Genomic DNA, 15775 nt, shown 5'->3' on the forward strand with positions numbered 1-15775 from the left:
AAGAAGGAAGAGATGTGGTCCTGGAATGGCTACCATGCAGAAAACTACACAATTAGTCCTTGATCAAAGGTCTTAAATCTATCAAAATTGGCTCATTTTATAATATTGTATCATATAAATCATCCTCTGGGATCTATTCATTTCATCCTGTATCCATGTGATAATTTGTTCAAGCATACTCCAAGTAGACTCCCCCTTGTTATAGGGTTTGCCACTATAAAAAAAAAAAAAAAAAAAAAAAGCTCATTACTCACTGACAGAGAAGTGATGGACTTACTAAACAGAAGGAGAAAAGGATTCTTTTGACATGGTCAGTGGGAATTTATGGCCAAATGTTTGTTACAAGAGTTTTGTTTTGTTTTGTTTTCTGGAGGAGAGTGGTGGAAGTGGACTGGGTAAGGAATAAGAGGAAGAGAAGCATATGTTTGTTAAACAAAAATGAATAAATAATGAGGTTCTAGAAAAGGATTCAGTGAAATTAACATCAAGAAGAACTTTTGTTTCACAGACTGGAACATTTTCTATATTGCAACTATGACATCTTTTCCATGGATGGGTAAAAAGGTACATGTGTGAATGAATAACCTTAGGTAAACAAAGTTTTATTAATCTCTTAAGACAAATTTAATATTGCAGTAAAATATTGCCACGTGTGGGGTAATCAATTATCTTTTGAATGCTTTCAGGATAGCTGCTGACAGTGTAATATAATTGGTCAGCCACAGAATTGTCCAGAATCAGTTGTTTTCATCTGGATTTGTGGCCAGTCTGGATTATCCACAATGACATGAAAATGCATTCTTTTGTTCAAGTCTTCTCTTCATAATACTGCAGGACAATGGAATGAACACCAGATTATGAATCACAGGTTGTAGTAATCTTAGCACAGCTATTATCTGGCTTTCCTTGGATGTTACCCTCTTTCTCTGTACCTCAGTTTCCTCACTTGAAAAAATAGAGTTGGATTACATGATTTCTACAATCCCCATCCCTTCAGCTCTTTAATCTACTTTTTCTTCAGGGTCTGTGTTAGAGATTGCTGATAAAATGTGTTGATGTTCTTTAGTTGTGTCTACCTTTTCTTGAACCTGTAGACTATACTGCCCATGGAAAATATACTGAGCTATACTTTGGGAGATCTATATAAAGAAGCTGACTGTATAACTTTGAGAAAAGATAATGAAGTGGTTTCCATTTACTTCTCCAATGAATTAAGGTAAACAAAGGTACCCAGAATCACACAGGCAGGATTTGAATTCAGATCTTCCTGATTCTGGGCCATGTGTTCTGTCCAATGAGCAATTTAACAACTTCCTAAAAATGGATTAGATGGCCTCTATCCAGAGAGAACTGAAATGGTTTGCAAAATGATAAAGAGTAAGATTTATTTTTATCCTGCACTCTAAAATGGATACAAGATTCTCTTTTCAAATTCTTGTGGTAGCCAGTTGATGATGATGATGATGATGATGATGGTGGTGGTGGTGGTAGTGATGATGGTGATGATGATGATAACTAACATCTATATTAATTGTTGTTGTGTCTTCTGTCATGCCCAAATGTTTGTGACCCCATGAATTATATCATTTGAATCATGTCAACCCTCCTATCTTCCACTATCTCTAGAAGTCAGTCCAAATTCATATTCATTGCTTCCATGACATATTTTTATCTAGCTCATCCACTGCCCTGCCCTTTTCCTTTTGCATTTTATCTTTCCCCAAACCAGGTTCTTTTCCAGCTAATCCAATCTTGTCATTATGTGACCAAAGTATCAGCATTTGACCTTCCAATAAATAGCCTGAATTAAATTCTTTAAGCTCCAACTGATTTGATCTCCTTGCTTCCAAGGGATGCTCCAAAGTTTTCTCCATCACCACAATTCAAAAGTATCAGGTCTTTAGCACTCCGCTTTTCTTATAGTTCAAATCTCAGAGTGATAGATTGTTACTGGAAAAACCATAGTGTTCACTATACAAACCTTTGTCAGAAAAGTGATGGCTTGGCTTTTTAGTCAACTGTACAGATTTGCCATAGTTTTGCTTCCAAGGACCAAGCATCTTTTAATTTCATGGCTGCAGTGAGTGTCTAAAATGGTCTTTGAGCCCAGAAATATAAACTCTAATACTGCCTCCATTTTTTCTTGCTGTAGTTGCCAGGAAGTGATAGGACCAGTTAAAAAGAACTTGCTTTTGATGATTTTATTTTTTATGTTTGGCTTCAAGCATCTTTCCCACTCTTTTCTTTCACTTTCATCAAGAGTCTTCATAATTCTTCTTTACTTTCTGCTATCAGACTGGTATCATTAGCATATCTGAGACTGAGGAATTCCAACTTTTTTTTTAATAATTATAACATTTTTATTGACAGAACCCATACCAGGATAATTTTTAACAACATTATCCCTTGCACTCACTTCTGTTCCGATTTTTCCCCTCCTTCCTTCCACCCCCTCCCCTAGATGGCAGGCAGTCCTATATATGTTAAATATGTCACAGTATATCCTAGATACAATATATGTGTGCAGAACCGAACAGTTCTTTTGTTGCATAGGAAGAATTGGAATCAGAAGGTAAAAATAACCCAGGAAGAAAAATAAAAATGCAAATTTTACATTCATTTCCCAGTGTTCTTTCTTTGGGTGTAGCTGCTTCTGTCCATCATTGATCAATTGAAACTGAGTTAGATCTTCTCTTTGTCAAAGAAATCCACTTCCATCAGGATACATCTTCATACAATATCGTTGTTGAAGTATATAATGATCTCTTGGTTCTGCTCATTTCACTTAGCATCAGTTCATGTAAGAGGCTCTCCAAGCCTCTCTGTTGAATTCCAACTTTTAATCTATTCAGCCTGGTATCTCACATGATGTACCCTGTATATAAGTTAAATAAATAAGTACAGTGACAATATACAGCCTTGCCACACTCTTTTCCAATTAATTGTTCCTTGTTTGGTTCCATTACTTCTTGGCCCATACATCAGATCTCCAGAAGACAAGGAAGATGATCTTTTAAATGACTTGCTACATTTTGTTGTGATCCACACAGTGAAAGGCTTTAGTATAAATAATAAAGCAGAAGTAAGTTTTGCTGTAATTCTCTGGCTTTCTGCATAATTAATTGTTGTTGGCAATTGTGCCTCTACTTCTGTCTTTTCAAAAACCAGCTTTTTCTTCTTGTAATTCTTGGTTACCATATTGTTAAAGCCTAATTTGTACAATCTTAAACATAATTGACCATTCCTCGCAATTTCCCTTCCTCGGGACTGGAATGTAAAGTGATTTTTTTAATCCAATAGCACTTGTTAAGTTTTCCAATTTGGCTACCATATTGAGTACAGGGCTCATCATGTGTTAGACTTTAAATAGCTTAGATGGAATTCCATTGCCTCCGTTATCCTTACTGTTAGGAAAACTCCTCAAAACCCATTTGCCTTCATTTCTCCAGGATGCTTCTCAATCTGTAACCCCACCATTGTAATTATCAGTGATATTAAGACCTTTCTTCTATAGTTTTTTGTATATTCTTGCCACTTCTTCTTAATCTCTTTTGCTTCAGTTAAATCTCTACTATTTTTGTCTTTTATCATTCTTAAGTTTTCATGAAACATTCTCTTGATAGCTCTAATTTTCTTGAAGAGATCTCATCTTTCCCATTCTATTGTTTTCTTCTGTTTCTTTATACTGCTCATTGCATTTAAGAAAACCTTAGAGCCTACTATGTACATGCACTGTGTTATGCTCTCTGTAAATAGTATCCCATTTGATGCTCACAACAATTCTGTGAGGAAATATGTAGTATAATTACTTTCATTATATAGTTGAAGAAAATGAAGAGAACAGAGTTTAAATGGCCTGCCCAAGTTTACTCACCTTATAACAGACTAAGATTGCATTTGATCTTAGGTTTTCTTTACATATGGGTCTGGAGCATTAGCAACTGAACCATCAAGACAGCTCAAGAAATAAAAATTAATTAGAAGTGATTATGAAAATCTATGCTGCGTTTGCAAAAAAAAAAAACATTATTTGATATAAATAGAAACATTTAAAAAGTAAAATTATTTTTAAAAAATCTTTCTTTTAAATCATGCCTTCTTTTTATTCCTCTGCATTATAGTGTGCAAGGTTTGCAGTAAGGAACATTTTTGCTAATATTCTCAGACATTTCCTCAAGGTGTGATCCTAAGCAAGTCATTTCCCTGTTTCACACTGAGTTTCCTCATCTGTAAAATGAGGCTTAAAATACCAGAAAACTGTTGGGACAGGCGAAGGATATAATGAGTGAAACACTTTGTAAAACTTAAAGTGCTATGTCAATTATAAAGATAAATGTCAATTATTATTAAATATAAATAAATGTCAACACTATCACAAATTAGGCAGTTCAAAGCACAGAAAGAGAAGGAAAAGGTGGGGGAAGGGAACTGTCTGGGTCAAAGTTAAAAGCACCAAGAAAAGCCCACATTCTAGGCTTCCCAGGTCTTAAACTTCCCTCTATTCTTCCCAACAAAACCATCAGAGCCTTATTTCCTCAACCAGACCCTGGAAATTCCAGAAGTTTCAGCCTCCCTCAGTTTACCCTACTATAAATGACACAATTTGAATTTCCATTTGAATCTGTTGCCATTCAAATTTCAAAATTACCTCTTGGAGGTTAATTTTTTGACTCCAAGCTCAAAAAAGTTACCATTGGAAAATGAATTCAACTGGACTTCAATAAGAACCCTAAACAACTCATGGCTAGAAAGAAATATCATTTCATGACAAATCAGCCCACGATGTGGAAACAAAACCAGTGAATAAGCTGCTGAGGGGAGAAGAAATCCATGTCAAAACTCAGGGTTCAAACCTAATCTGCTTTTGTCACTTAGAACTTTTTGTGATCATGGCTGAATAATTTTATGCCTCTAGCTTCATTTTCCTCAAATACATAATTAATAGATCGGACTGGATGATACCTAAGTGTTGTTTTTGGTTTTTTCCTGATCCTTCCACTGTTCCTTGGGAACTAAGTCTAAAAGATATGGAAATAACTAAAATCATTTGTAAGATGAATGCAGCCAATGAAACATTTATGTTACCATCTCATTAGGTCCAGCTGATGATTATAGATAATGGGAATAATGCCAAAGGAACCAAAATATTTTGATTTGCTTCTTTGTTTTACAGATGATTCCTCTTGGTTTCCAATATCCAAAACATTCTTATATATCATCATATTTTAATTATTAATTTAGTGTTTGCCTAAAATTCTGCATCTTCAGAATGACTCATAGCATTGAAGGAGTTGGAACAGTATGTATTGATAGAATTTTTTCCCTTGCCAATGATTCTCAAAGCCTTAATTGATTTTATAAGGATTATGATGGATGATGATGACAGGAAGCATTTCTCTTTCTCTTTTGGTTTTCCCTATCCAACCTGTTCCAGGCTTCATCTCACAATGTATCTAAATATCAAGAATATAAAGATCTAAAACTTCCTGTTGTGGGATCGTGTTCCTCCAAATAACCCATTCACCAAAAAAATTGTGAATAATCAAAGACAAATGGAACACAGACTTAGAAAGGACATTCAAGGCCATGTGGTCTAACGTCTTCATATGGCAGATGAGATTATTAAGACCAGTGAAGTTTAATTGACCCAAAATTACAGAGCTAGCAAGGAAAGTTCAAAGTGATAGTTTTCTTGCCTCAATAACCTGATGCCAGGTAGCTCCATTATATTATCTTAGAAAAGATCAAAGATTCAGAATTGGAAGGGATGCTAACAGTGACCCAGCCCAACCCCTTAATTCTATAGATGCCCAGAATAGAGCCAAGATAGTTTACATAAAGTGTTCAAGCTCACACAGGTAGCAAGTAACTAAGCTGGCACTTGAAGTCTCTAACTTAGATCATTAAGTTATAAATATATGTTATAAATATAGATATGGCACCTTTCTCTCTTTCTTTGATAACTTTTGAATGTAATATAAAAGTCTCTTTGTGTCAAAAGATATGCACCATTATGTAACTTTTTATATACAATTATTGATTATTTTCCAGAATGGTTTATCAAGCCATAGTTCTATCCATGTGATTTTCCCCCCATTATAGTCCCTTCAATATGTGTGATTTTCTTTTTTTATAGTCACCTTGGACAATTTTATGGGTGTGAGATATAATCTCAGAATTACTTTCATTGACATTTCCATAATTATTGGTGATTTTAATAATTTTAATGTGACTAAAGGAAAATTGGTTTACTCTCTTAAGCTGCCTGTGCAAACAATCGAAAGAATAGCTCTTATTTTTATAAACTTGAATAACATATAAACATATGATTATATATAACTATTATATATGATGGAAATATACATATGTATATATCTTCCTCACATAGTATATTACATTAATATATATTACATTTAATTCACCTATATTTAACATATATTGAAAGAGAGAGAGAGAGAGAGACAGAAAAGAGAGAGAGAAAGGGAAAGAAATAGGAAGGGAGGGAAGGAGGGAGAAGAAAAAAGAGAGAGAGAAACAAAGAAACAGAGACAGAGACACATAAATAGAGAGATTTGTAAGAAAAACATATTGCAAACTGGGCTTATCTTGGAACAAGATATCAGTCCCTGGATTTTCTTGGTAGAATCTTACCGAGTTTGTTTTCTGCTGACATAGCTTCTCAAAATACATATTAAGGCCATTATATTGAGACTATAGGGGAGGCATAAAACTGACAGGGACTACAAATTATCAACCTCCCAACCTATATCAAAAGAGGACATGGAGAAGAGATGCACAGTAAAGGCAACCAGGAATTTGGTCAATAGCTATATCTTTGGAAAGTGAGTGATGTAACAGACTCACTGGAGGATTGGAGCAAACATGAACATTGAAAAAAAAAAAAGAAGAAGAAGAAGTACACCTGAGATTTTATGGACACTCCCAAATGAGAAAGCTTCCTCTACTAATCCAGGTAAGCACATCCTTTGTAATATCTAGTTTCTCTTTCCTAGAATAGTAAAAGATTAAAGGTTGCCCAGAATCCCAAAAGCAGTATGGAACAGAGACAGGGTTTTAACTGGGCTCAAGGCTGGCTCTCCATCTACTCACCAAATGTGTCAAACTCTTGAGTCTTTGAAGCCCACCAAACTCCCCAGTGCTGTCAACCAAATTAAAATAAAATTAGAATATATTTAACAAAATTAATAAAAGTATATTACAAAAAAGTTTGTGTTCATTTGTGATTTTCTAAATTGATATCCAGTTAGGAACAAGATACAAAAATAAGTAAATAAAAAACCAATGAAAGAGGATCTAGGAATGGGAAATGCATGACCAAGGCATCATTTAGCGGTCTGTAGCACAAGGTCCTTGCAAAAACCCAGAAAATAATAAATTATGAACTTAGATCCTATACTTAACAGGAGATTGTACAAGTTATGAAAGAGAATATATCTTTAATAAGTGCCAGGAACCACTTTAAATCTCAGCTAACAACCTCAAGTGTTCTGTCCCAGTGTCTGTTCAAAACATAATGTTCTATGTGGGGAGAAAAAAAATGTTTTCGAAAATCAGTTACTGATGGCCTAGTTTATGGAGTCAGATTATAAACCTTTGAGACTGCTGAGGAAATCATTAGCATGAAAACCCAGGTATACTTGGAGAAATTTTCTCATTCTCATGTTTCATAACCCCCATCTTAGAAACATGAGATAATTTGGGCATGGTCTACTCTCACCAACTGGGATACTGACTGAACCCCTTTCCATTTACAAGCACACAGTTCACAATATTTCAAAAACAAAAAAGATCAAAATAAGAAAACAAAACTGAAATTATATATATATATATATACGCACATATATATATATATACATATATATACACATATATATATATATATATATACATATATATATGCAAACATTTGTTGATAATATTCAGTTCTGGCCAACTTTGTGACTCCATTTGGAGTTTTCTTGGCAAATATATTGAAGTAGTTGACCATTTTCTCCTCCAGCTCATTTCGGAGATGAGAAAACATTTAAGTTAAATCACTTGTCCAGGATCACACAACTAGGAAGTGTCTTAGGCCAGATTTAAACTCAGAAAAAGTGAGTTTTCCTGATTCCAGGTTTGGTGCTCATTCCACTGCACCACCTAGTTGCCTTTATATAAGCCTTAAGTCACTTTTACTTCTGAATGAGAAGTCTTCATTTATTCCTAATGTGCATTTTTATTTTTTGTTTTGTTTTTATTTTGAATAATCTTATAAAATATCTCCTAGGTTGATCAGCATGGCACTGAATTGGCAATTAATTTAGGTAATATCATCATTTTTATTATATTGGCATGACCCAACCATGGACAGAGTATATCTCTACAAATATTTGTCTTCCTTTGTTTCTATAAAAATGGATTTGTAGTTTCAGTTACATTAACTCAATGAAGATTGCTTGATGCTTTTCTCCCCTTTCCCCCATCTCCTCTATTTATCACATCCATTCTTTACCAAGTTTACCTTTGAGCAACCAAGAGAGGGAAAGGCAATAAACTATCACAGCATTCCCTAATTACAAAGTCAGAAAGCCAGAAGAAGGAGAATAAGACACACAAAAAGCAAACTATTATTGAGTAAAGATGATCCTGTGGTTTTACACTTAGTGTGGAAATGCAATTACAGGACTTTCTGCTTGTGCTGCATGGATGAAAAGCTAAGATCAGGAAATCACAATTCATGCAGTTGACTGTAAAGAAAATGACTTTTATTTAATTATGTAGAGCATGATGGTGTGATGTAATGAAGAGTACTCGATTTGAGTACTCAAAGATCCATAGGATCACCCTGGGTTTGTTATTAACTCATTACAACACTGGAAAGTAAAACATCAATTCTGTTTCCTTCTCATTGAATGGTGTGTGCTTCCTATGGGCCAGGAGCTGAGTGCTATACAAAAGAATAACACTTAGCCTCTGAACCTCATGGGGTTTATAGCTTAATAAATCACTGAATTGATCTATCTATAAAATAAGATAAAATTAGATAATTTCTATAGCTCTATAATTATAGGATTTTTTTTTACTCCATTTAATAAAAAGAAAGGGAAATCCCTTTGTAGAAGCAACTATTCACTATTCATCGTTGGGCCAAAACAATATAATAATGATGTTGTTCCCTGAATTAATTGCAACTTCACTGTCATGTCAATCAAATAACTAAGAGGACCTTTAAAAAGAATAGGTAAAATAACAACAAAATGTACACTAGGAATAAATGAAGACTCTTCACTCTGAGGAATAATAGTTACAATATATATATACATCATTGCCATCGTGCTAAAAGACCCAGATTTGGAGTCAAGAAAGATCTGAGTTTGAATCTTGTCTCTGATAGTCCTCATACTTCAGTTTCCTTGTTTGTAAAAGGTGGATAAATAGCCTTGTCTCCCTCTCTCACAATAGGCAAAAAGACAAAGTTTAAATTACAATTTAAATAAAAGCCATCTGGGCTCAGACACTTAACACTTCGTAGTTGTGTGACCCTAGGCAGTTCACTTAATCCCAATTGCCTCAGCCAAAAAGAAAAAAAAATGTGCTGGAGAAGGAAATGACAAATCACTACATTATTTCTGTCAAGAAAATCCCCAAATGGGTCTCAAAGATTCAGACATGATTGAAAAATGACTGAACAACAATGAAGATATATACATATTTATATATATACACACATATATAAATACATAAAAACATATATAGATGTGCATATGTATATATATTCACTTATATGTGTATAAATGAAAAAGAAAACTAAATAGAACTGCAAATGAGAATAAATAAAAAATTAAGTGTACAGGGACATAATTATTGAATTGTGAAATAAATGAAAGAAGGCAGAGAAAGCTTACTCTAATGGAGTTACAATGAAGTTTGGTCAGGAGATGGTGAGATTTCCCCTTAACCTGGAAGAAGCTCGAGAGAAAGACAAGGACACATCCTGGAAGGTTTCAAGGGCAGCTCGGGACTGACTAAATTGGACTTCTACCCACAAAGTGAACATGGATCTGAGGCAGACAGGGATCAGAGTGGAAAGCAAAAGGGACCCAAGGCTGAGAGCTAGAACAGCTTGGGCAGTCAGGAAGAGCTAAGTCCAGGTGATCAGACCAATATTTCCCATAACACCTTCCAATGTCACCTGAGAAAACCACTATATATATAGGGGAGAGGGTGGGACGAAGAAGGGGAAAAAATGGAACACAAAGTTTTTCAAGTGTCAAAATTGAAAAAATTATCCTTGCATATGTTTTGAAAATAAAAACCTTCAATAAAAAAAGATGATTATGTGATTTGGTCCAAGATCAAGGCAGTCATGATTGTCACAAGCAGTATTTGAACCCAGGACCTCTGGTTTAAGAGCCAGTATTATTTTCCACTGTACCATGTTTCTTTCTTTCCCTGAGTTTTTGAGAACAAGCAAAACAAAATACAAAATCAGTAAACAGAAAAATTAAACTAAAAACATGGAGGGGGGCCCAGAGAAGGCAAAGTAGAGAGCTGAGGATCAAGAAGAACAATCAGGACCACTGAAGAGCACACACTGGAGGAGAAAGGAGCAGAATGGTGATCTTTAAGTCAACAAGATCAGTCCTAAATGTGCAGCAGAAGGTATTGGCCCTTCTTCTCCCTCTTCCTCAGCCCCCACCACAACAGGTGCAAAGGATTCAGCCTTCACCAACCTCAAGCATCCATCATCATTCTTCACTATTACTTTTGTCACTTCAATATGTCCTCACCACAACTCTCTTGAACCTCTTAAAGCCTCCCTTCCTTCGAGATTCTCTTTCTACACAGCTGCTCAAAACAGTCTCCTGTAGACATAGCTCTGACCATGTCACTTTCCTGCCCTCCCAATTTTTAATTATTCCCCTATTGCCTCTAGGATAAAATGCCAGCTCTTCAGCCTGGTCCCTGAGAGGTCACAACCTATCTTTCCAGCCTCATTTCTTATTATGCTATTTTGTATAGTCTATTATCCACTCTCCACACTTTACACTCTATTGCTCCCTACTGCAAAAGCTCTGGCCACTCAAAATGATCTTTTAAGGTTAGCTCCTCCATGAAGCTTCCTCTCCTGTTTCTTATTCAATTGATATTCAGTCATTTTTCAGTCAAGTACAACTCTTTGATTCCCTTGTCAAAGATAATGGAATTGTTTACCATTTCTTCTCTAACTTATTTTTTTACAGATGAGGAAACTAAGAGAAATAGGGTTAAGTGACTTGCCCAGAGTCACACAGGCAGGAAATGTCTGAGGTCAGGTTCGAATTTAGAAAGCTAAGTCTTCCTCACTCTAGCCTAATGCTGTATTCACTGTACCACTCATTGTCATATCCATTCACCTATATTCTGAGTTTTCAACAATCTTCCCTGAATCTACAATTTTTATTTTTGGCTGAAGCAATTGTGGTTGAGTGACTTGCCCAGGGTCACACAGCTAGGAAGTATTAAGTGTCTGAGACCAGATTTGAACTCAGGTCCCTCCAACTTCAGGGCTGGTACTCTATCCACTGTGCCACCTAGCTGCTACAATATACACACTTTTTGACACTATTCCTCTTTAACACCACCCTTTAATTAAAGTTTTCCCTGAAAACTCCAATTCCTGCCACCCTTTCCAGTAAGTACCTCTCTTCCTATTCACAGAAGGCAGGAAGAAATGGGATAGTCCTTAGTGTTCACTGTTAATATCACACTATTCTTTGATTCTCCTGTCCAGAAGCAATGTGTGACCTGAGCCTGCAATTTTTAGCAAAAATCCTTATTGTTATTGATGTTGATAACATCATTGTTATTTATTATATGGTTCCTCCACCTTGGAAGTTTTCTATAGAGGCTGGATAACCTCTTATTGGGTAGGTTAGTTTGAGGATGTCTTCAGTATATGAGAGCTGATAAAACCACTCTCACCCTTAAATTCGATAATTCTTTGATGTGTTTTATGCTTTTAGTTAATTATTTAGCATATGTTATTCTAGTTCTTCATAAGATGGATAGAATTGCCCCTTGGTTACCAAACAAGTCACTTTAAGCCCTGACACGTGCCATCATGTGGGAAAAGCTGCGGGTATACATCCAATGATGGCCTACTTGTGTGTCTGTCACCCAAGGCTCAGCCTCATTATTTGAGGAAATGCCTAGAGTCAAGTTGTTGCCAATTACTCAGATCCAGCTAAGGAGGAAAATTGAACCAAGCAAGAGACAGGAAATCACTTAAAATTAAAGTAGATTAATTTGGTCATATAAATACTTCACAAATAGCCATCCAGCCTTTCTTGGAAACCTCGAGTGAGGGGGCCTTTAAGATAGCATCTTCCATTTTTGGATAGCCAGATTATTTGATGTACTGAACATAATTTTATTTCCCTTCCTCCATATTCATGCCCTCATTGTTGCCTAAGCCTGCAAAGTCCTTCCTCTCTCTCCTTTACTTGAATTCCTACCTTATAGCCCAATTCCAATATTGCCTTTTCCATGTCCCTTATTTCCCTTTGTTATTCCTGTGATAAGATATCCAAAAAAAATCTAAAAATGCAAGAAATCTTTTTTAATGTTTTAATTATTTGAAATTCTTCTCCTTGTTGTAAGGCAATTCTTTCTCACCACTAGAGATATCCAACAATGAAATGAACTGCCAAGAAAATCATGCTTTGCATCTCATTGGATGTCCTCAAGCAGAGGCTGGGTAATGATTTGTTGGGATTGTGATCTTTAGGATTATTGGGGACAGATAGGAAAAGAGACTAGTAATTTAGCTGGCTATGGAAACTCCTTCTGACTCATATTCCAAGCTTCATAAGAATCCTAAAATGGAAACCCTCTAGGACAATTCTTAGCTAACTAAAGTTCCTGTAAAGCCTTATTGAATAGATCATTCTGAAATTAGTGGGAGAAGGACAAAACCCAAGTCCTACTAGATAAGCCACAGTGAAATACCCAGTTGAAATATCCCAAATGAAATATGGAATCATTATGAATGAGTGAATGAATAAATGAATGTGTCATGATTCAAGTACTGTCTTAGGGATTGATGTAGAGTATACCTGGTGTGCAAGGACTGAAGAATAGCCTGGCAAAGTTAGGAAAGGCTCATCACCAGTTTAATCACGGGATGTTGAATTTTATAGCTTTGGCAACTCTCCAAAGACCACCTAAAGTGTCCCTGTAGCATGGAGGAAATATTCCCATGATGAAATTAGACTTGATAAATTGAAATATTCAACAATATTGGAGTGCTAATAAAGTGACTATTCAATTAGATAGCTAGTTTTAAAAAGTCATTGTTTATCTACCTTGATAAGATTTTACCACTAGAATTGTTCAATTAATTCTAAATGTGGATAATAATTAACTGTGGGAACATGGTTGTTTCAGACAACCATGTTTATCTGAAAGCTTAGCATTCCTGAATGGCCGAGTTAAATGAAATGTGATCTACAACAGGACTTCTTAAACTTTTTTTGCTCGTGACCCATTTCCACTAGAAATTTTTTACCCTACCCCCTGCATATAAAATAGATATACAAATCAAACATTTACTGATAATAAATCTTAATTTTGCAATTTCCACATCCTGTTATGTAATCCCATGCAAGGTCACAACCCACAATTTAAGAGACTTTAATCTAGAAAACCTTGGAGCCTTGGATTATTTGCACCCAGACTTTACCAACCAATTCAGTACTGATCTTCCTATCAGAATTCATCTTCCTATGAAGAAACAGGGAAGATAAAAAGAAAAAAGGCCACACGACCCAAAGGCTTCATTTGATTAAAAAAGAAAAAGGTGACATTTAGAGAGAATAGGCACCCCATATCAAAGCCTTACCAATGTAACCCAACTTGTCAGAGATCCCACCTCAAAGTCAGGAAAATCGAGGCTCATGTCTCCCCCTCTGACACATAATGGCTCTGAGAAAGTCACTTCAACACCCTAAGTTGCAGGGCTGGTGCTGATCTATCTTGGTAAAAAAAAGTCTCCTCACCTTATACTAAATGAAATATCCCATATCCACAGTCCTTGTTTCTATTCCCATCCAGGGTTTGAAGGGATCATGAAGCTCTCCTTCAAGTCTTTCATGTTTCTGGATGAAGAGTCATCTCTTTTTAGATTACACTTTGGGAAATGAATTCGAAGCAGCCCAGATAAGTAATGTTTTGATCTCACCTTTCCCGAGTGAGTCGGCCATGTGGCAAGACTAATTGTTTAGATCTCCTTAATGTTCATCACTTTCTTCTCTTCAGGGAAGTGGCTGGAGCCAATTTTTACAGTCAATCTCTTCACTTAACCCTCTAATCCAGTTGTTGGACTACGATGACTTTATCTGATCAGGAACTGCCCTTTTACACCTAGAATGACACATATTAATGACCGTAATTTGGAAACGAGACAAGCACAAATGATCCAAAATTACTGTGAACCTTAGACTTTCTAAGAAGAAAGTTCCTGAAAAAAGGAAAGGGAGGCATGAGTCACACTGAGGCCACGATCAGGACAAATTTCTGTCACTTTCCTCTGCCTGTCATTAATGCTCAAATCCAAATGAATGGGGAAAATCACCAGCTGTGCAAGAGAGATCAAGATCCTGATCCGCCTGCACGTCTGACAACTTTCACTTTTCTCTGGATTTCAGGAAGACAAATCCAGAGAAAGAAGCCTCAGAGCACTTGACCCCTCCTGTCACACATGTTCCCTCAGCTAAAGGGTTCGGGATTCATTTTCTAAAGGCTTCTTTGGGGATGACTCTCCATTCTGTCTGTGGAAAGAGGAGAAAAGCCACCAAGAGAAAGAAGCCCCCGAGCACTCAACCCCTCGTGTGACACACGTTCCCTCAGCTAAAGGGTTCGGGATTCATTTTCTAGAGGCTTCTTTGGGGATGACTTTCCACTGTCTGTGGAAAAGGGCGGAAAAAAACCACCATGGAGAGAGCTCAGGAACTGTCTGGAAATGACCCCGTTCTCCCCAGAGTGCCAGCTTAAGATCAGAACAGAGAAGCATGGCATTTCCAAGTCAAACAAGACACACTTACAAGGATGGAAACGAGCCCCAGCCGCTTCAGGCCTGGCACCACTCGGGACGTGACTGTCGGGGCCAGACCCCGGGAGCCCTCTCGACTTTCCGTGCTTGGCAAGGGTGGGAAAAAAAAAAAAAGAGCCACTCTGGCTGGAGACACAGCCACCTCCTCCTGAAGCACACCTAGTGCCGTGGCCACGGGCTCCCGCTCTCGGTGCCCTCTGGGACTCGAAGTCCTCCTGCTGCCGCTCAAGTCCTGCCCAAGCAGAAAGCAGCCAAGGGGGGTGAACTACACTACCCACAATGCCAGGCTGCTACCTGAAACCAGGAGAGAAGGGTGTGGACCCGCAGTTTCACCCAGGGGAGGGGGTGGGAGTGGGCACATACCACTTGGGAAGGCCAAAAGGAAAGGGAAAGAACAAAATGACTGGACTAGTTGGGGTTCCTTCTGGGTCTAGAGCTCTTCGGAGAGGGCTACAGGACAACCATTTGAATGTTGCCAAAGGAGTACCCCGCGACCCCACTTGCACTCCCCTTTCCTCCCCGCCCCCCACATTCCCTTTCTTCCCTCCCCCCACACGCACTCCCCTTCCTTCCCTCCCCGCCGCGTTCACACTCTCTTCCCTACCTACCCCCCACACACACACACACACATACACACACCCCAGTCACTGACAGGGACTAATAAACCTTTAAAAGAATTAACTT

The 15775-nt window shown here is 37.1% G+C and overlaps 1 protein-coding gene across 4 annotated transcripts in view; it reads right to left on the reverse strand.

Moving 5' to 3' along the window:
• The window catches only part of MACC1 (MET transcriptional regulator MACC1), a 78331-nt gene extending 63023 nt beyond the window's left edge, over nt 1-15308 (reverse strand). The window contains exons 1-3 of one of the 4 annotated variants that reach the window (XM_052001181.1): nt 15084-15289; nt 14222-14403; nt 7111-7159 (exon numbers count right to left, since the gene is read on the reverse strand). The gene's annotated coding sequence lies outside the window, so the exon portion shown is untranslated. The other 3 variants (XM_052001183.1, XM_052001180.1, XM_052001182.1) reach the window with 3 other exon arrangements.
• Nucleotides 15309-15775: the final 467 nt, after the last annotated feature.

This window comes from Antechinus flavipes, chromosome 5, assembly GCF_016432865.1.
Source record: "Antechinus flavipes isolate AdamAnt ecotype Samford, QLD, Australia chromosome 5, AdamAnt_v2, whole genome shotgun sequence".
NCBI lineage: Eukaryota > Metazoa > Chordata > Mammalia > Dasyuromorphia > Dasyuridae > Antechinus > Antechinus flavipes.